The sequence below is a fragment of the Aegilops tauschii genome, chromosome 3, assembly GCF_002575655.3.
Source record: "Aegilops tauschii subsp. strangulata cultivar AL8/78 chromosome 3, Aet v6.0, whole genome shotgun sequence".
NCBI lineage: Eukaryota > Viridiplantae > Streptophyta > Magnoliopsida > Poales > Poaceae > Aegilops > Aegilops tauschii.
In genome coordinates this window covers 410,708,666-410,731,181 of record NC_053037.3, presented here as the reverse complement: position 1 = coordinate 410,731,181, position 22,516 = coordinate 410,708,666, and positions in this window count along the sequence as shown.

The window sequence follows — 22,516 nt, the reverse complement described above, 5'->3', positions numbered from 1 at the left end:
CGTCTACTGTTCATCCAGCCCTCCACACCACGGGGTCCTGTTCAACCACCCCTCCACGGGCACCCCTCCACCGTCTACTGTTCATCCAGCCCTCCACCACACCACGGGGTCCTGTTCATCCAGAGGCAACGCCACCGCTCACTGTTCATCCAAACCCCCCCGCAACGCTCACTGTTCATCCCAAAGGCAGCATCAATCGGCTTCAGTTAGCAGCAGTAGCGAAGGAATCGCTCGATCGGGTTCAGTGAACAGCCATCGATCGATCGCTCGGGTTTAGTAACGCGTAGCCTGCAGTGCAATCGTACGGGTTCAGTTAGAGCCCAACGCCTCGCTCGGGTTCAGTTAGAGCCAACGCCTCGCACACACGCGCGTACGTGTACGAGAGAAACGTGCATCGCTCGGCCCCCGACCTCCCACCGTAACCGGGAACTCCCCGAAATTTTCCTTGCCCTCGCTTCTACCACGGTTTTTTCCGTCATGGACAGCCCAAAGAATATCATGCAGCTGCGTCTCCGGCCCGCCCAGGATGAAAAGCCCATTTTCTGTCATGATTTTTTGTCATGGAAGTAGGAGCCCACCACATCTATGATGATACCGGGTTTTGTCACAATTATCGTCATAGAAGTGTCATATGTATGACAGAAAAAAAATTTGTTCGGCTCAAAATGTCACGGATGTGTCTTTTTTTTGTAGTGGCTTGTGCGTCTGCTCGGGCCGTTGGCGAGAAAAAACCTGTCCGAAAAGCTTTGCTTACGAGGGCCCGAGCTGCAGCGTGTGATGTCGCTTGAAGCTACGTCGGTATTTCCCAAAAGAGGAAGGGATGATGCAGCACAACGGCGGTAGGTATTTCCCTCAGAAATGAAACCAAGGTTATTGAACCAGCAGGAGAACCAAGGAACACAACGTAAATAGCCCCTGCACACAAATAACAACACCTCGCAAACCGACGTGTTAAAGGGGTTGTCAATCCTTTTCGGGTAACGGCGCCAGAAACGGTGCATGGACGGGAGAAAGTTGTAATAGATTGAATAAATAGATCGCAAATAAAATAAAGTGCAGCAAAGTATTTTTGTATTTTTGGTTTAACAGATCTGAAAATAAATGCAAAGGAAAAGTAGATCGCAAAGGCAAATATAAGAGAAAGAGACCCGGGGGCCGTAGGTTTCACTAGTGGCTTCTCTTGAGAAAAATAGCAAATGGTGGGTAAACAAAGTACTGTTGGGCAATTGATAGAACTTCAAATAATCATGACGATATCCAGGCAATGATCATTATATAGGCATCACGTCCAAGATTAGTAGACCGACTCCTGCCTGCATCTACTACTATTACTCCACACATCGACCGCTATCCAGCATGCATCTAGTGTATTAAGTTCATGGAGAAACGGAGTAATGCAATAAGAACGATGACATGATGTAGACAAGATCTATCTATGTAGAGATAGACCCCATCGTTTTATCCTTACTAGCAACGATACATATGTGTCGGTTCCCCTTCTGTCATTGGGATCAAGCACCGTAAGATCGAACCCACTACAAAGCACCTCTTCCCATTGCAAGATAAATAGATCAAGTTGGCCAAACAAAACCCAAATATCGGAGAAGAAATACGAGGCTATAAGAGATCATGCATAAAATAGATCAAAGAAACTCAAATACTTTCATGGATATAAAAAGATATAACTGATCATAAACTCAAAGTTCATCAGATCCCAACAAACACACCACAAAAAGAGTTACATCATATGGATCTCCAAGAGACCATTGTATTGAGAATTCACTGAGAGAGAGAAAGCCATCTAGCTACTAAGTACAGACCCGAAGGTCTACAAAGAACTACTCACGCATCATCGGAGAGGCACCAATGGAGGTGGTGAACCCCATCCGAGATGGTGTCTAGATTGGATTCGGTGGTTCTGGATTCTGTGGCGGCTGGATCAATATTTCGTCGACTCCCCTAGGGTTTTGGGAATATTGGGGTATTTATAGAGCAAAGAGGCGGTCCGGGGGGCACTCGAGGTGGGCACAACCCACCAGGGCGTGCCTGGGCCTCCTGTCGCGCCCTGGTGGGTTGTGCTCTCCTCGGAGCACCCCCCCCCCCAGGCGCAGCCAGGGCCCATTATGTGTCTTCTGGTCCAAAAAAACTCTCCGTAAAGTTTCGTTGCATTTGGGCTCTGTCTAATATTGATTTCCTGCTATGTAAAAAACATGCAGAAAACAGCAACTGACACTTAGCACTATGTCAATAGGTTAGTACCAAAAATGATATAAAATGACTATAAAATGATTATAAAACATCCATGATTGATAATATAACAGCATGGAATAATAAAAAATTATAGATACGTTGGAGACGTATCAGCATCCCCAAGCTTAACTCCTACTCGTCCTCGAGTAGGTAAGTGATAAAAACAGAATTTTTGATGTGGAATGCTGCCTAACATGTCATATCATATTCTTTTCTTTATAGAATGGACATTTGGACTTTTATGTGATTCAAAGCAATAGTATAGTTTTGACATGATAATGTAGATACTCAAGCATATCAACAAGCAACCATGTCTTTCAAAATATCAACGCTAAAATAAGTTATCCCTAGCCCATCATGCTCAACCATTGATCCATTCATGAAACACACTCGCATATTAGCTACACCCAATACTCAAGTACGATCATATTGCCTCTTAGTTGGTGCTTTTATAAGAGAAGATGGAGACTCAAATTCAAAAATAAAAATTGCATAAAGTAAAAGAAAGGCCCTTCACAGAGAGAAGTAGGGATTTGTAGAGGTGCCAGAGCTCAAAGCGAAAAACTTAGAGATAAAAACATTCTGGATACTCAATTCATATTCATATTCAGAAAGCGAAACTCAACAATACCTTCGTGAGATCTGTTAGTATAAGAAAGCTAACCACTACTATATGTACTGTATCAAACCAATTCATATTCTGTTCTTGCATTATGTCTACCGTATTCCAACTTTTCTATGGCAAAAACTCATCAAAGAAAACCATAGAGCTGTCAAAATAAGCACACAACACAAAAGAAAACAGAATCTGTCAAAATAGAACAGTCTGTAGCAATCTGACTATTTTGAATACTTTTGTAACTCAAAAAATTCTGAAAAATTAGGAAGACCAGGGTAATTTGTATATTAATCTTCTGCAAAAAGGATTGGCATTTTATCACGCTCTGGTGATTTTTAACAATTGTTTTCGTGAGCGCATAAGTTTCTGTTTTTCAGCAATATCAAACAACTATCACCCAAGAAGATCCTAAAGGCTTTACTTGGCACACACACTAATTAAAACACAAAAAATACCATCATAATAGTAGCATAATTGTGCAAACACACAAGAAAAGAAAGCAAAAAAAAATTCATTAGGTTGCCTCCCAACAAGCGCTATAGTTTTACGCCCTTAGCTAGGCATAAAGCAAGGATCTAAGTATTGCCATCTTTGGTTCGAGATCCATAAGATGCCCTCATGATTGATTCATATGGTGGCCTAGTTCTTGTTCTAGGTAAGTGTTCCATACCCTTCCTCAAAGGAAATTGGAACTTAATATTGCCTTCTTTCATATCAATCACGGCACCGATAGTGCGTAAAAACGGTCTACCAAGAATAATAGGACAAGACGGATTGCAATCAATATCAAGAACAATAAAATCTATGGGCACATAATTCCTATTTGCAAGAATAAGAACATCATTAATTCTTCCCATAGGCTTTTTAATAGTAGAATCCGCCAAGTGCAAATTCAAAGAACATGATTCAATATCGGTAAGACCAAGCACATCACATAAAGATTTCGGAATTGTAGAAACACTAGCACCCAAGTCACACAAAGGAAAACACTCATAATTTTTAATCTTGACTTTGATAGTAGGTTCCTATTCATCATGCAATTTTCTAGGAATTGAAACATCTAATTCCATTTTTTCTTCAAAAGCTTTCATCATAGCATCAACAAAATGTTTAGTAAAAGCTTTATTTTGTTCATAGGCATGAGGTGAATTTAACATGGATTGCAACAAAGAAATACAATCAATCAAAGAGCAACTATCATAATTAAAGTCTTTGTAATCCAAAAGACTGGGCACATCACTAGTTAAAGTTTTGACCTCTCGAAACCCACTTTTATCAATTTTCTCAACAAGATTTCCACCCTCCAAAATATCGGGACGCCTTCTAGCTAAAGTTGACTCTTCTCCAGTCCCTTTATCATCAGTCTTAACTTTACTAAATAAGGAATCAATAGAAGAAACACCAATCATTTTAAAATCTTCATCACTTTTACGAAAGTAATCACTAGAAAACGCTTTTTTCTAAAAATTCTCTTTTAGCTCCAAGCATAGCGGTTCTTTTCTTACTTTCATCCATAGAAACATAAAGAGCTTTAATTGATTCATCAACCTTAGGCACAAAAATTTTCATCTTGAGATTTTCCACATCATGAGAAATTCTATCAACACTTCTAGACAAATCATCAATCTTATTCAACTTTTCCTCCATGGTAGTGTTGAAAACATTTTGCGTATTGATAAATTCTTTAATATTATTCTCAAGATCAGAGGTGTTCCTATTATTATTGTAAGATTTATTTCCATAGGAATTACTAGGAAAAGGCCTAGGATTAAAATTACCTCTATAAGCATTATTATTGAAATTATTTTGAGAGATAAAATTCACATCTATGGCATCACTATTTTGCTCAATCAAAGTAGACAAAGGCATATCATTAAAATCAATATGAGCACTTTTACTAGCAACCAATTTCATAAGAGCATTAACTTTTTCACTCAAAGAAGAAATTTCTTCAACCGAATTAACTTTTTACTAGTAGGAGCTTTTTCGGTATGCCATTGCGAATAATTTGCCATAATATTATCAAGCAATTTGGTGGCTTCACCCAAAGTAATTTCCATAAAAGTACCACCCGCGGCGGAATCTAAAAGATTACGAGAAACAAAATTCAACCCCGCATAAAAAATTTGTATGATCATCCAAAGATTTAACCCATGAGTTGGGCAATTCCTTAGCATCATTTTCATCCTTTCCCAAGATTGTGCAACATGCTCATGTTCAAGTTGCTGGAAATTCATGATCTGAGTTCTGCTCGGGCCGTTGGCCAGAAAAAATTTCGTTCGGCTCAAAATGTCACGGATGTGTCTTTTTTTTGTAGTGGCTTGTGCGTCTGCTCGGGCCGTTGGCCAGAAAAAACCTGTCCGAAAAGCTTTGCTTACGAGGGCCCGAGCTGCGGCATGTGATGTCGCTTGAAGCTACGTCGGTATTTCCCAAAAGAGGAAGGGATGATGCAGCACAGCGGCGGTAGGTATTTCCCTCAGAAATGAAACCAAGGTTATTGAACCAGTAGGAGAACCAAGCAACACAACGTAAACAGCCCCTGCACACAAATAACAACACCTCGCAAACCGACGTGTTAAAGGGGTTGCCAATCCCTTTCGGGTAACGGCGCCAGAAACGGTGCATGGACGGGAGAAAGTTGTAATAGATTAAATAAATAGATCGCAAATAAAATAAAGTGCAGCAAAGTATTTTTGTATTTTTGGTTTAACAGATCTGAAAATAAATGCAAAGGAAAAGTAGATCGCAAAGGCAAATATAAGAGAAAGAGACCCGGGGGCCGTAGGTTTCACTAGTGGCTTCTCTTGAGAAAAATAGCAAATGGTGGGTAAACAAAGTACTGTTGGGCAATTGATAGAACTTCAAATAATCATGACGATATCCAGGCAATGATCATTATATAGGCATCACGTCCAAGATTAGTAGACCGACTCCTGCCTGCATCTACTACTATTACTCCACACATCGACCGCTATCCAGCATGCATCTAGTGTATTAAGTTCATGGAGAAACGGAGTAATGCAATAAGAACGATGACATGATGTAGACAAGATCTATCTATGTAGAGATAGACCCCATCGTTTTATCCTTAGTAGCAACGATGCATACGTGTCGGTTCCCATTCTGTCACCGGGATCAAGCACCGTAAGATCGAACCCAGTACAAAGCACCTCTTCCCATTGCAAGATAAATAGATCAAGTTGGCCAAAAAAAACCAAATATCGGAGAAAAAATACGAGGCTATAAGAGATCATGCATAAAAGAGATCAAAGAAACTCAAATACTTTCATGGATATAAAAAGACATAACTGATCATAAACTCAAAGTTCATCAGATCCCAACAAACACACCGCAAAAAGAGTTACATCGTATGGATCTCCAAGAGACCATTGTATTGAGAATTCAGCGAGAGAGAGAAAGCCATCTAGCTACTAACTACAGACCCGAAGGTCTACAAAGAACTACTCACGCATCATCGGAGAGGCACCAATGGAGGTGGTGAACCCCATCCGAGATGGTGTCTAGATTGGATCCGGTGGTTCTGGACTCTGCGGCGGCTGGATCAATATTTCGTCGACTCCCCTAGGGTTTTGGGAATATTGGGGTATTTATAGAGCAAAGAGGCGGTCCGGGGGGCACCCGAGGTGGGCACAACCCACCAGGGCGCCTGGGCCTCCTGGCACACCCTGGTGGGTTGTGCTCTCCTCGGAGCACCCCTAGGCGCAGCCAGGGCCCATTATGTGTCTTCTGGTCCAAAAAAATCTCCGTAAAGTTTTGTTGCATTTGGACTCCGTCTGATATTGATTTCCTGCGGTGTAAATAACATGCAGAAAACAGATACTGGCACTTGGCACTAAGTCAATAGGTTAGTACCAAAAAATGATATAAAATGACTATAAAATGATTATAAAACATCTAGGATTGATAATATAACAGCATGGAACAATAAAAAATTATAGATACTAGACGTATCAGCGTGATGGCCGCCCAGACCAGCATGTATTTCAGCCAAGAGTTGCCTCCCCTCCTCCTCGGAGATGCATCTTTGGAGAACTCCAGTAGTGCTTTTCTTTTACAGTTCACCTTCGTGAACTTTATAGGCTTTAGAACGTTGAACTATGCGATGGGCCTCATTTTGATCATCAGGAAGCTCCTGCCTATTAAGGTAGGCCAGGAAGGGTTCGTTCCATGGAGCAATAATGGCCATGATTTCATGAGCAGAGGGTGTTATTTCGGTATCCGAACCTTCGATGATATATGTATTGTGTTCGGCTGCTGGGGTTGGGATCAGGCCGGACTGGCGTCTCCGCTCTCGTCATGCCATACCACGGATGGCTTGAAGAGCCTTTCCACAAAGGTATTAGGTGGGACGGGGTCGTGCTTGGCGCCCATTCGAGCAAGGATGTCCGCTGCTTGGTTACTATCTCGAGCGACGTGATGAAACTCAAGCCCCTCGAACCGAGCCGATATTTTTAATACCGCGTTTCGATGCCGCCATTTTTGGATATTTTTCATCGAACTCTCCATTTACCTGAGATATTGCGAGGTTTGAGTCACCGTGCACCTCTAGGCGTTGTATGCCCATGGAAACAGCCATGCGGAGACCATGTAGAAGTGCCTCGTATTCGGCTGCGTTATTGGACTCCATATACATGATGTGTAGCACATAGCGGACTGTGTCCCCTGTAGGGGATGTCAAGATGACGCCAGCCCCCAGTCCGGCTAGCATTTTGGAGCCGTTGAAGTACATGATCCAGTTGGAGTATGAACTGTACTCTTTGGGGAGCTCGGCTTCCGTCCACTCGGCGACGAAGTCGGCCAGCACCTGAGATTTAATAGCTCTGCGCGGCTTGTATGTTATTTCAAACGGTAAGAGCTCAATGGCCCATTTAGCTATGCGGCTGGTGGTGTCCCTGTTGTTTATAATGTTGTTAAGTCGTACTTCGGATGCCACCGATCGAGCACTCTTGAAAATAGTGTCAGAGTTTTCAGGATGCCATAAAGACCACATAAGCTATCTTTTGGTAGTGAGGGTATCGGGATTTGCATGGTGTAAGGACCGCCGATACGTAGTACACTGGCTTTTGGATGAGGAATTTATGTCCCTCTTCCCCTCGTTCGACGACGAGTACAACGCTCACACTACAAAAAATACACTTTTGTGATGATACGTGTTTGTCAAAGTAGGTCACGTTTTCTATCATGCATGTACATCCATGACAAATTTATGACAGAATCAAGATAGTCATACCTGTGCTGTCGTAGAAGTGTTCCATGACATTACCAAAATTATCATCATGGAAGTGTCCACTTCCATGACGATAAATCGCGCGTCACAGAAGTGCTTTCGTCAAGGGTGACCGACACGTGGCATCCACCGTAACGGAACGCCGTTAAGCTATCGGGTCCGGTTTTGGATCCGATAACCCGTTAACAGCCCGGACCAATGGGGATTTTCCACGTGTAAAATTCTGATTGGCTGACGAAAACACGTGTCAGCTCCCCGTTGGCACAGGTGTCACTCATCCAATGGGCGAGATGCGCCTATGATATGTTGACACATGGACCGGCCCAAAAGTGGCCCATAAAGTTTAAATGGGCCGGCCCAACTAAAGGCCCACAAGATTTTGCGGTCCATAATGGGCCGGCCCAGCAAAAGTCCCACGAGATTTTGCGTATCATAATGGGCCGGCCCAGCTAAAGGCCCACGAGATTTTGCGGGCCATAATGGGCTGGCCCAGCTAAAGGCCCGCGAGATTTTGCGGACCATAATGGGCCGGCCTAGCTAAAGGCCCACAAGATTTTGCGGACCATAATGGGCCGGCCCAGCCAAAGGCCCATGAGATTTCGCCGACCATAATGGGCTGGCCCAGCAGAAGGCCCAAAAGATTTTGATGACACTAGTAGGCCGGCCCATTAACTGGCTGCCATGTTTTGGGCCAAATGCTGGCCCATATTTGATCTGGTCCATTAACAAGCTGCCACGTTCCAGGCCTAATAAAGGCCCATAAGTGATCCGGCCCGTTAAAATCCTACCACTTGTGGGCCAAATTACGGCCCAGATCAGGTCCGGCCCTTTGAGAGGCTTTGGGCTAAATTATGGCCCATATCAGATTCGGCCCGTCAACTGGACGCTATCCTTTTGGGCCCAGTTGATAAAGGCCCATTTAGTAATTTGGCCTGGTATTAGTTTCGGCCTGTTAAAGGCTCGTTTAACATTTCGGCCCTATATATATTTCGGCATGTTAAAAGCCCGTCATATAGTTGCGCCTAACTACGGCCCCGTTTGCATCCGGCCTGCTCACAGACGATAATCTGATTGGGCCAAACAAGGACCAAGAAAATTTTGGCCTGTTATAAGCCCATGATTTGATTGGCACAATCATGGGCCGGGGTCTATTTCGGCCTGTTGCCGGCCCGTGAGCTGTTCGGCATGTTTCAGGCCCAACCTACTTTTCAGCCTCCTAAAAGCCCATTGAGTTTTCTTGGGAAAATAGGGCCGGCGGTTTACTTGGCCTATTAAAGGCCCGAATCTACTAGTGGGCCAGTTTACATTTAGGCCTGTTAATGGACCAAGATGATGGGGCCCATGATGCGGATCATACATGGTGATTTGCATGACGGCCCGATTATGTGCCGTAATTTTACGATTTGGCCGGTTTACTGCGAAGATAGGATATATATACAGTAAAATAACTGCAGCATCGTGAATAAGAAAAAAAACCTAGACTATACAATAAAGAAATTACGGCATATTACATCCACTGGGCATCAAAGTTCGCCGCTATGATAATAAAGCACAAGCAGACAACAGATTACATACACTGGGCATCAAAGATCGCCACCAGTGCAATTAAACACGCCGACAAAATAATATACAAAACTGACAGTACTTCAATAGAGTTCAAGAAAGGTTAGCTCTGCTCGGGAGCTGCAGTGCAAGCAGCTGAGCAAGCTGGTGAGACTGCACTTGTTTGACACTTACATCCTCCTCACTCTGAAAGATAAATGAGCAGACAGATGACAGGTTTTGCACATTTAAGTATCAGTGCTGACAATTCATCACATTTCTTACTGACGAATAAAGTGACACGGTTTAAAATAGCATTAACACAATATGGTATTGTTCAGGTCAAGACATGGCAGGAAATGACATTGTGAAGGAGTTGGCAGCTTCACGACACCACTGGATTACACATCAAGAACTCATAAGTATTAATGGTTAGTGTGCTATCAATTTATCCCATTTCAGATTGGCAAAATAAGATCACTTGCTCTGTATAGTTTAATTTACATGGTATGAAGAAGGAACTTGGTTGTACAACTGAAAACTTAAATTGAGAAGGACAAACTTTTGTTTATGAACTACTCCAAATATACATAATAAACTTTAAACATGCAATTTGATACAAAGACCAAAAATAAACAGCTGTTGCAGTCATGCCTAACCAAATATACACAACAAAGTTTGAAGGCTTGAGAAGGACAAACTTACATTATTGGTGAAGGCAGGCTCTATAAAGCCCTTGTCCATGCTGATGGGGGGGGGCAATTCAAGAAGTTTACCACAAAATCTTCTTCATAAGCATTGCCTTTATTCTACATTTTGTTAAGAGTAAATATAGATGTGACAATATAAGAAAAAATGGAGAATATTTAAGATAATATGAAGAGTGATGGTACATAACCAAGTAGCTATAAATGTAATTACATCGATACAGGCAAAAGGTACAGCCAAGAGCAATGCAGAGCTAAACTTCTTCAGTACCATCGGTGTTATCCAACCTTATGGTAAGAGTAAATATAAATCTTATGTGTAGAAAATGGAGGCAAAGGAAAATAAGCTGCAGGGTGATGGTACATGAACAACTACCTATCAATATAAGTACACTGATAAAGGACAGCAGGTACTTACAAGAACAATGCAGAGCTAAAAAAAATCATTGGCATTGGATATATTCTACACTAATGTAACCATTCATACAGATCAGATAATTTGGAGCGAACAATTGATAAGCAAGCTATCATGCATACTGCTGTCACATAATGAACCAGGTATGTATGCAAGTACAGTGATACAGACAACAGGTACTAACAAGAGCAAAGCAGCGGGCAGCATATTTGCGATATCCTGTCGTTCTTTTCAAACCGGAAATCTTTTTCGAGCAGATTTCCTGCAAAAAAGATCCGTAAGGTACATGCGGAAAAGTAGAAGTTCAAATTGTCATGCAATATCATAGACAGTACCTCATCCTTGGAACGAGACCAGTGCATAACAAGGTTTTTCCATTCAATGTCTTCTAAATTTAGCACAGAAGACTTCACCAGAAATTCGTTTATAGACTTGCCATCAAAGTGTGATTTCCTCAGGTAACACCAATACTGCTGCAATGCTTCCTTGAAAAGCGCAAGCAAGCTTTGCTCATCATGACTATCCAGATTGACCCTCACCTACTTACAACAATGTAATGTGAATCATTGATGTGTTCAATCAGCAGAAAACAGAAAAATAATCACCACGAATAATAGCACTTACACGTAAGTGGGACAGGAAGATGTGAAAATGGTGTTTGTCTTCACTATAATCTTCCCATGATGGGAATATATGGACGTAGTCCCTAACAACATTGAAAGCACTGTCTTTTAAACTGGGAAGAACTGGAATAGGGTTCCAATCTACAGGAATTGGCCGTCTCTGCAGTTGGGATAGATCTTCGGCCGGTGGACTTGCTGTACTTTTTGCTGGAGTGGGATTTTTCTGTGGTACGGCTGGTGCTATGGCAACTGAAATCAGCATACCTTTTGCTGGAGTGTAGGTCGTGTGTGGTGCGGCTAGTGGTGTGGCCAGTGAAGTATGGGTACAGTCTGCTGGAGTCGGTCCTACGTTTTGTGTCATTGGTTGTACTGTTGGGGAACGTAGTAATTTCAAAAATTTCCTACGCACACGCAAGATCATGGTGATGCATAGCAACGAGAGGGGAGAGTGTTGTCCACGTACCCTCATAGACGAACAGCGGAAGCGTTATCACAACGCGGTTGATGTAGTCGTACGTCTTCACGATCCGACCGATCAAGTACCGAACGTACGGCACGTCCGAGTTCTACACATGTTCAGCTCGATGACGTCCCTCGAACTCCGATCCAGCCGAGTGTTGAGGGAGAGTTTCGTCAGCACGACGGCGTGGTGACGATGATGATGTTCCACCGATGCAGGGCTTCGCCTAAGCTCCGCAACGGTATTATCGAGGTGTAATATGGTGGAGGGGGGCACCGCACACGGCTAAGAGATCTCAAGGATCAATTTTTGTGTCTATGGGGTGCCCCCCTGCCCCCGTATATAAAGGAGCAAGGGGGAGGCGGCCGGCCTAGGAGGAGGGCGCGCCAAGGGGGGAATCCTACTCCCACCGGGAGTAGGACTCCTCCTTTCCTTGTGGGAGTAGGAGAAGGGAAGGGGGAAGGAGAAAGAAGGAAGGGTGCGCTCCCCTTCCCTAGTCCAATTCGGACCAGACCATGGGGAGGGGTGCGGCCACCTTTTGAGGCCTTTCTCTCCTTTCCCGTATGGCCCATTAAGGCCCAATACGAATTCCCGTAACTCTCCGGTACTCCGAAAAATACCCGAATCACTCGGAACCTTTCCGAAGTCCGAATATAGTCGTCCAATATATCGTTTTTACGTCTCGACCATTTCGAGACTCCTCGTCATATCCCCGATCTCATCCGGGACTCCGAACTCCTTCGGTACATCAAAACTCAATAAAACTGTCATCGTAACGTTAAGCGTGCGGACCCTACGGGTTCGAGAACTATGTAGACATGACCGAGACACGTCTCCGGTCAATAAACAATAGCGGGACCTGGATGCCCATATTGGCTCCCACATATTCTACGAAGATCTTTATCGGTCAGACCGCATAACAACATACGTTATTCCCTTTGTCACCGGTATGTTACTTGCCTGAGATTTGATCGTCGGTATCTCGATACCTAGTTCAATCTCGTTACCAGCAAGTCTCTTTACTCGTTCCGTAACACATCATCTCGCAACTAACTCATTAGTCACAATGCTTGAAAGGCTTATAGTGATGTGCATTACCGAGTGGGCCCAGAGATACCTCTTCGACAATTTGGAGTGACAAATCCTAATCTCGAAATACGCCAACCCAACAAGTACCTTTGGAGACACCTGTAGAGCACCTTTATAATCACCCATTTACGTTGTGACGTTTGGTAGCACACAAAGTGTTCCTCCGGTAAACGGGAGTTGCATAATCTCATAGTCATAGGAACATGTATAAGTCATGAAGAAAGCAATAGCAACATACTAAACGATCGAGTGCTAAGCTAACGGAATGGGTCAAGTCAATCACGTCATTCTCCTAATGAGGTGATCCCGTTAATCAAATGACAACTCATGTCTATGGCTAGGAAACATAACCATCTTTGATTAACGAGCTAGTCAAGTAGAGGCATACTAGTGACACTCTGTTTGTCTATGTATTCACACATGTATTATGTTTCCGGTTAATACAATTCTAGCATGAATAATAAACATTTATCATGATATAAGGAAATAAATAATAACTTTATTATTGCCTCTAGGGCATATTTCCTTCATGTACAACCAATATAAGTGGGGTGTTGTCTGATTTCTCCGGCACAACCACGTTTTTCAAGGACTTTGCTGGTGCTCCTTCAGGTTCGGCAATCACCCTCTTCCTTTTTTATGTCTGATGCACAAGAACAACATTTGAGTGGAAAAACATGGTATGATGACAGATGGAATATGTATTGATAATGGATGGGCATGGCATCTCGACATATATGATGAGTAAACTAAGCAGATGGTGGTGCAACAAAGTAGAAGAAATGCAAGACAACATATGCAAGATACGCGCAATCAATAAAACCTTGCCAAATTAGAACAGACACCTTGATGGGTGAATAGGACAGGCCATCTGCCTTTGACTCCTCGAGGTTAGAATAGTCATTAGGATCATATTCTGAACAAGAATCAACAGGTGGGGAGCGTATGAGTTTCATTGCATCCAGAATGGCACTCAATGCCTTGGTGCCAATTTTGTAAGTCATTGCGGTGTTTAGCTTCAAGAGTGGACTGCTGCTAGTGCGACACAAAGCAGCTACACAGATCATAGTGTAGATATAATGGGAAAACCATAAGCATCAGAGTAAAATCAGCAAAGTGGAACTTGCTGGAATATATGTGCTACTATTGCCGGTACGGCTAGAAAGGCTTCGGATACCAGCTCTCTTCAACTGAAGGTGCGATACTGTTAATATCAGTGTAACTCTCAAAGGCGACACAGCTCCCCGCATTCCCTTGCTATTCTTATAGGATTCAAGTGGGCAGGCCACTACAAATCCTATTCCCATGTTTACAAAATCCTACGAATCAAAGAGGCCCGAAGAGTTCAAAGTGTCCATACCAACCGACCGTATAGACCTCTACACTGCAAATGTCCCTGCTCATCTTCACTACAAGGAACATACTGTACTACTATCATACTCCCTCCGTTCCAAAATATAAGTCTTGGTAGAGATTTCCACTATGGATCACATACAGATGTATCCAGATACATTTTAGAGTGTAGATTCACTCACTTTGCTCCATATGTAGTCCATGGTGGAATCTATACAAAGACTTGTATTTAGGAACAGAGAGAGTACTTATTAAAGAAGAACGGAAGAGGAACATGCTAAAGAAGAGCAAGCAGATTTTGGATAATAAAATGTTCGTTGCGCAGTGCCCACACATGATGAACCAGAGCGCATTAAGAAAGCAACTCCCTGCTGTCTCTCTAGATGTGGTGGACGTGCTTTTTCGAAAGTAAAGTAGGAACATTAGCTGACCAATTAAATGTTATATGTTTTAGTAATATCAGCATCATATCAGATTCATACTTGAGCAACAAGTTTGGAATTATGAGTGGCACGTTGTTTAGCTTGATGGATTCAGGAGCAGTGCTAAGCAGGTACAATGATGGTACTGAATATAAAGGCATGTCTGCATGCAAGTCACGTGACTTTTGTCATTTGGGTCAGTCGACCATTTCAGGTGGTTGGATGAAGATCCTACGTCTCCTAACCCTTCTTCTTCCTCGTCTCTGATTCTTCCCATACAGAACACCGCACGGGCCGCCGGCCGGACCACCGGCCCCCACCGCCTGTGTTCCTCCACCACCCCCGCCCCCACCCGCGTCGAGTTTTCTTCATTCGGCGAGGACCCACCACCCCCCCACACACACACAACCAAAGCCCCCACCCGAGCCCCTTCGTTCGCACCGGCGAACTCCGGCGAGCTCTGAAAAATCGACTGACCCAATTTTGAAATTTAGTCTACTGTCATTTAACTAGTGTGGAATATAAAAGGCGAAAACCATAAGCATTGGGAGTATAGTGTTGAGCGTGCCATGGCGGATCTGAAGGTGCAAACCGGACAAAGGCAACTTCGCAACCAATGTTTGCTTTCAACTAGCAAGTAAGTGATGGACAAGAAATCAGAGTAAAGCAGTGGCGATCTATTTTCTTGCTATGATAAATAAGTTGAGCATATACGAAAGAGTACCGCCTCTGCTGCGGCGCCGTGTATGCATCTGCTGAGAATTTGACGGTGCTGCGGTAGCAATGGCTGTCGGCGGCGTGGAAGCAGATCTAGGACGGTAGACGGTGGCGGCGGGGCGCGGTGGACGAGACGGTCGTAGGAGCGGCGCTGGCAAGGTGGACGACGGCGGGGATGAAGCGAGAGGACGGGATCCAAGGATCCCGGTCTGAAGCCGTGGATGAGAGAGGTCGATCTCTTGTAATGGACGACGGCGTCGGGGTATCAACTCCGGCATGGTGGAGGAGGATGGCGGTGGATGGGGTGGCGGGCGGAGGAGGCTGGGGTGGAGAGGGTGTTTTGGCGCCCACGGAGTACGAATGGGGAAATGGAGGTGGAGAGGAAGGGGGGAACCATCTCTTCAGGGCGCGCTTGTCTCAAATGCGAGGAAATTTACAAACTTAGCCCCCGTTTCAAATTTCCTACATCACAGCAATATTAGTCGGTTGGGGATAGGACGGTAATCTCGCATACACCGAATATTTGCCGACAAGAGTTTGTTTTTGGCGCCCACCGCGTATGAATCAGGGAGGGAGTCGATTTCGGCCGAGGACACACTGTGTTTTGGCGCCCACCGTGTATGAATCCGGGTGAGAGGCGGTTATGTCACGTTTGAGTGAAATTACAAACCTACCCCTATCGAAACCTATAGAAATCGAGCAGATAGGCTTTGCGTGGCAGGGATAGGCAGTAGTAATTTCCATCTCGCAGGTTTTGGCTTCGGGCGGTTACTGCGACTTTCCCCGCTTCGTTCAAATTTTGCAGAGTGCACGTTTACCGTGCCAACTCAATTTGAATCCCGTTTGTATTCTATTTTTTTCAGGCGGGATCCATTTTCGATTGGAATAAAATTCTATATACATTATTTTTTATATATACTTTCAAAAGCACAACACCCTTTATACATAAATTTGGTTTACAAATGGCATGATCTCAGATTCATAAGGTTGTATCCATCAATTTGGATTTTCAAATATTTGAAACCACTTTATGTTGAAATCCAATGTATGCATTCCTCGCTAACTGTCTCCAATTAATGTGTGTTTCATGCGGGGTTTTTTTTACTTCTCAAATATGTATAATGTGTTTCACACACGCAACATATAGTGTAATCCCGTTTAGACATTAATTGCATATAAACCATGCATTGTTTCTAATTAAAGAATCTATGGATCACCAATATTGATAAACTATATAACATTACACGCGTCCCCAAATTCAAATGAATATGCATGTTCGATACACCAATTTGCGTTATGATATTATCGATACCGTGATCTCTAGTTTAATTATTTGAATCCCATTTAATCCAGATATTCGTCTCATATTACTATCACTCATGCTTATATAGGACTATCTCTCTAGACCTATACACGTTCATCGTCTCTCGGGTATCTCTCGTGCTACCTGTATGTCGACAATGATCTTTTATCTTCGTAACACACTGACGTTACTCTCTCCCTCGACCTTCATCGCTCTATCTCTCTCTAAGTATATCTCGCTCCCTGCTATGTGTCTCTAACTATGATTCTCCATGTGGAATCTCTTTCTCTCACACAAACACAAAACTTTGTCTCCCGGGGTCTCATTTCCCTCTACTATTCCCCTGTGTGCCACTCGCACACCCCTCATACAGAGATGTCTTTCGCTCCTTAGGTGTGAGAACCGACGACTCTTCCTCTTAAATATCTCTTTCTCACACACAAACACAAACTCTGTCTCCCAGGGTCTCATATTTCTCCACTGTTCTCTTGTATGTCGCTCACACACACTCTCTCTCCCTAGAGATATCTTGCGTTCCCTCATATGTTTCTCTAGCTATCACTCTCATTTTGAAATATATTTCTCTCTCATAGACACAAAACTCCATCTCTCGGGATCTCATTTCTCTCCGATATTTGTTTGTATGTGAGTCACATGCACCCTTTCTTCATCTCTCTCACACCCACACCCATAACTCAGCCTTCTGATCCACTCGACTCCTATCTCTAACGCACACTAGCTAGCATCTTTATCTTTCTATTTATCTGTTTCTCCATCAACCTTCTTTCATTTATAGGTTGATCTCTTTTGCACAATCGTTGTGCCTCACTCCCTCTGCTCGCCATAGATGCATGCTCCAGCCCACGCCACTATTTCTTAAAGACAAAAACACATGCTCAATTGTCGGGCCTTCTTCCCTGCATTCTCGCATGCATGCATATTGTCATACCGATCCGTCTCTCCCATGTCGTTGATCTTAGCTTATGACTTATGTCTTCTTTCTTTTATCTCGATCATGCGCGCGCGCACACACACACATCCCACGTATACATGTATACCTCTCACACATGCACGTTGAAGGTCTCTATGTCTCCATACGTAGTTAATTACCCTCAACCCTAACGCCACATCGAATCGTTCTCTTCTTGTGTGCACATAACTTCCGCCTGGATGGGTAAAACACACACTCACACTTAACAATCTCCTTCTAGCTACCCCCCCCCCCCTCTCACTCTTCCCCTATATGCCCGAAACCAATAAGACCATCCCTTCGTTTAATTCCCGCCTACATGCACCATCGATATATAGTAGTCTTCCTCGGTGTCTCTTGAACAAACACGTTCTCTCGATGTCGACTACTCTCACGCGCACACACCTTCTCTTCCCTCTCTACGGGCATTTTCTCTCTCGCACCCCATCGTTGGTGGCCTCTGCCATACACATCACCTCTCTATGATGAAGCCATGCACACATAAATTACATCCGCCACCAAGGACCCCGCGACACACACACACACACACAAACAAACACACACGCACGCACGCACCCACCCACCCACCCACACCCACACACACACACTAAGACTCCATCACACACACATACACACTAAGACTCCATCTCTCTCTCTCACACACACACACCCACACACACACACACACACTGAGACTCCATCTCACACACACACATGCTCTAGGCGGAGCATTTGTTCCTACCACCCTTCATCCACCCTTACCCGTATGATAAACAATCACCTTAATTTACTTGTATAACATGGACAAATTCCACTTTACTTTAGTAGTTAGCAAACTTATCATCTGTACCCTTATAAAAAACCGAGTTGGCGATGATGGTGTGCCTGCCATCTTGTAATATAGACCGTCTGATCTATATCTGACAGATAGAAAGCAAACTATGATAATTTTACAAAAGATAGCCGCACCTCTCTCCACATCCTTATCTCCCACAACCTCATTGCTGAGCAATTAAAAAAGAAAGTCTCTGGAACAATCTAGCATGGTGGCCGCTGCCGCTTGCTGGCGCCGTCCATCCCCATGCCTCCGCCCATTCCGACCACCAGTCACCACCACGCTCCACTCCTCCTCACCTTATCTCTCATCTTTCATTTTTTTCGATGACATTCTCGAGATACCAGTTTTCCGATAAAATTCTTGAAATATCATTAGTTTTTACACATGGGATTACTCCTGCATGGGTAAATCACAACAGGTGTTTTGTAAAAAAAAATGCATGTTGATGTTCCGTGCAATGCACGAGCATCTTGCTTGTAATTATATAACGAAAATCACGAGCAGGAAGTGACATGTTTTTTACACAACCATGTTAACATGGCCACGTAAATCACTAGCTAAAGTAAATACCATTATACTTATATCCCGATGCAAAAGGTTGAGTACATGTTCGAAGAGTAGAGTCGCACACACGCACTCTGTCTCTCAGAATCTCACACACACACACACACACACACACACACACACCAGTTACGTGACGCCCACTTAAGCAGACACGTATGTTACAATTTGTGCACCCGCAGGTACACGTGATGTTGCGCATTTATTTAAGCCGGACGTCGAACCCAAACACTAGCTGCATTCATTCCCCTCCCGCCGCCTCTTCTCTGGTCGCCGTCGCCCGGTAGGATGAGGATCCCCTGACGTGAACAATCCTACCATTCTATCACTGACATGTGGGACCCCCAAGCGTGGGTCCCACCAGTCAGCGAAGGAAAGGTAGGGTAAGGCAGTGATAGCCACGTCAGAGGATCCATGTCCCGCCCGGTAGCCATGGCCCGGCCGAAGGTAACAACATACGCCATACTCCCGCCGAAGCGGCTCTTTAATCTGGAAATTTTAGTGGTCATGCATGCATCTTTTTGTGCTAGCACTCCTATATAAGGGTTGACCGGTCGCTTCCCGCGGACGTGCGCGGGCGGTGGAAGAGGAAGGAGAAGGGAAGCAGGCTGTGGAGTAACATTTTTTACCACAATTTCTTAGGAAACTGAGTGCAATAATTGAGTAGTTTTGCAAACTACCAGTACTACACCTGAAACGGTTCAAAACCTATACTCCCTTGCCAGCGCGCGCTTCCCGCGTGAAATGGTCAGCGTCTCCCTAGAGTGTCAGTGCCGCATTAATGCCCGGCCAGAGCGGAGGCGACCTCTCACTGGCGCCGGCTTTGAAGCAGCGCGACGGCCGAGAGAGCGCCGCTTCCCGGTGCACCGACTGCTCTGCGTCGAGGCTGGCCATAGGCCCTGTTTGGATCCATGGGTTAGAGTTAGTTTTGGGGCTCAAATAGCCCTAAAGTATCCAAGCATGAGGGTTTAAATTGGAGCAAGTTGCACCGAACCCACCAAAAAAAACTATCGCACCCAAGAGGTGCTAACTAGAGATAGTTCTCATTGGGACCACTAAAAAATCACTTCTCTCTCTCCATCAAGTGCATTTATTGTCAATCTAACCGTGTCACCCAAACACCTCTTCAGCTACAGTTAGTTTAGGGTTAGTCATGAGTTAGTCCAACCTCTAGCTAAGTTAGAGTATCCAAACAGGAGCAGTATAGGACATGCAAGTTGCTCAAAGCATACAGTCAAATTCGTACGTGAAAGGATTTTTTTCTTTTTGAAAACGGAACATGAAAGGAATTTTTTTAGAATGCTCTTGGCATGTCGCTAACATGTGATGAGTTAACCGACCTCAATAGACGGCAAAAACGCCAGCCCACCGCACTTTGAGAGAGACGAGGAGGGAGAAGCGATACGGGCTGCTGGATTACTAGAGATAGGTGTCACACGGAAGCCAAGAAATATGGTGATAGCGTGGGTTAGCCATGTACTAGTATGATGTAACTACACTGGGCTGCCGTGTTTCGTACTCTTCCAGTCCACTGTGGAGATGATTGGTTGATTTTATATCGCCGAATAATATAAAATATTATGAGTGCAGACGCTCCACCCTGAGGTTCCTTGCTCCTTCTCGGTCGTTGGGAATCTATATTCTTCCACTCTATTTTTTTATGTGAGCTTTGTTCATCCTTTTGCCAACACGCGACACATCTAGCATCAAGGTGCACGTGTCATGCAAGGATCGTTCCATCTATATGAAGAACACGTGAGACTGGAACTACGAGACGGACATGTACCCAGGAGTGGACGTGCGAACCTGTGTAATGTAGCGCAGTAAGTGAAGTAGAGAGGCACAAATAGTATGAACATGCGTGGCATATAGGCATTTGTCTCTTACTACCTCTAAATGTTGTACGTGCAATGCCTGGTGATGTTATGGAGTACGTGACTAAGTACTCTACTACTACTATATTAATTGAAGGCACATATTAGGTTTTATATTTGTTTACGTGTATGCCCCGAGACCTTCCAACTAGACGTCTCTTTCTCTCCGGGTCGCACTTTGTATCGTTCATACCACTAGTACAGTAGTACTACTACGTGTGGTCTCCGACCCAGAAGTGGAGACGCTCTACCACGATGTTCATGTCCCACTCCTTTCGCTGACGTGTGTGACATCCAGCACGTGCCGTGTGTTTGGCACTCCTTCGTCGTAAGAGTTGAAACGCTAGCATTCATTAGAAATAAAAAATAAATATAAATCACCAGTGATACTATACCACGCGGTTTCCTTGCTCCTCGATATCGGAAAGAATACTTCCGCTCGCCGACATGTGGGACGTTGACCATCCTGGTCCACTTGCCATGCCCGCAGAACTCCAAGGGAGAGTCACCCCGGTCATCGCGCCGCAGTAATTACTAATGAGCCGTCAAATCACAGGCCCAACCTTTTACCCACTGTGAAGTTGCTCGGACGAAGGAACCATCATAACTTCGTTGAATTCCGCTTCTTGAAGAAAACTGCTGTACCAGCAGTACTGCTAGCTACAGTAGTTACTCCAGCAGAGGCCTCCTTTGGTTCATAGGATAGGAATTTTATAGAAATATGTAAATCATAGGAAGTGAGATGACATGCATCTCAATTCCTATAGAGAAAGAGATGCCATTTGATGCATAGGATAGTAATTTTTTCCATTGAGTCAAGGCTAATGTACTGGTAATTTGCTCTAAAAACTACAGTAGTAACTAGTAGTACTGTTACATGCTCGTAATTAATTAAACAAACGTACGGGCGACACAGACACACACACTAACTACTAGTACTACTACTCACATGCTGGCCAGACGCCGTCGTTCTCCTTCCCGGCTTTGTCGGCGACACCCCACCGTGCTTGGATCTCCGCCGACCTCTCCGCAGCAGCGTGTGCGTCCTCTTCTTTCTTGCGGCGGCGGGCCTCTCTTTTCTTGAGTGCTTTCTGACTTTTCCGCTCCCTCTATGCGGCTTTGGCCGCCTCTTGCTCTACCGCCCATTCGGCCTTGGCAGCTTCAAATTCCGCCCACATAGGTGTGAGGTCGCGAGCGGCGATGAACTCGGCACGGCGGGATGCCACCGCTTGCCTACCATTCTGTGTGCGGTCGTGGGTGGCGAGGAACTCGACGCGGGGGGATGCCATCGCTTCCTTACCGGTTAGTGTGCGGCGCGGTGGCATGAACGACGCTTGGTGATAGCTCTGGGGTGGAGTGGCTAGACAATCGTAAAGTGCATTGGTTTGTCAAGAGCTCAAGGACAGAAGATGAAGGAAATTTGGATTCCCCTTCAATCATGGTCATTTATTACCGAGTAAAATGCATTGGCGGTCAGTGAACTTGTCTTGATAGCTCACTTTGATCATTGTATACGAGATACTCC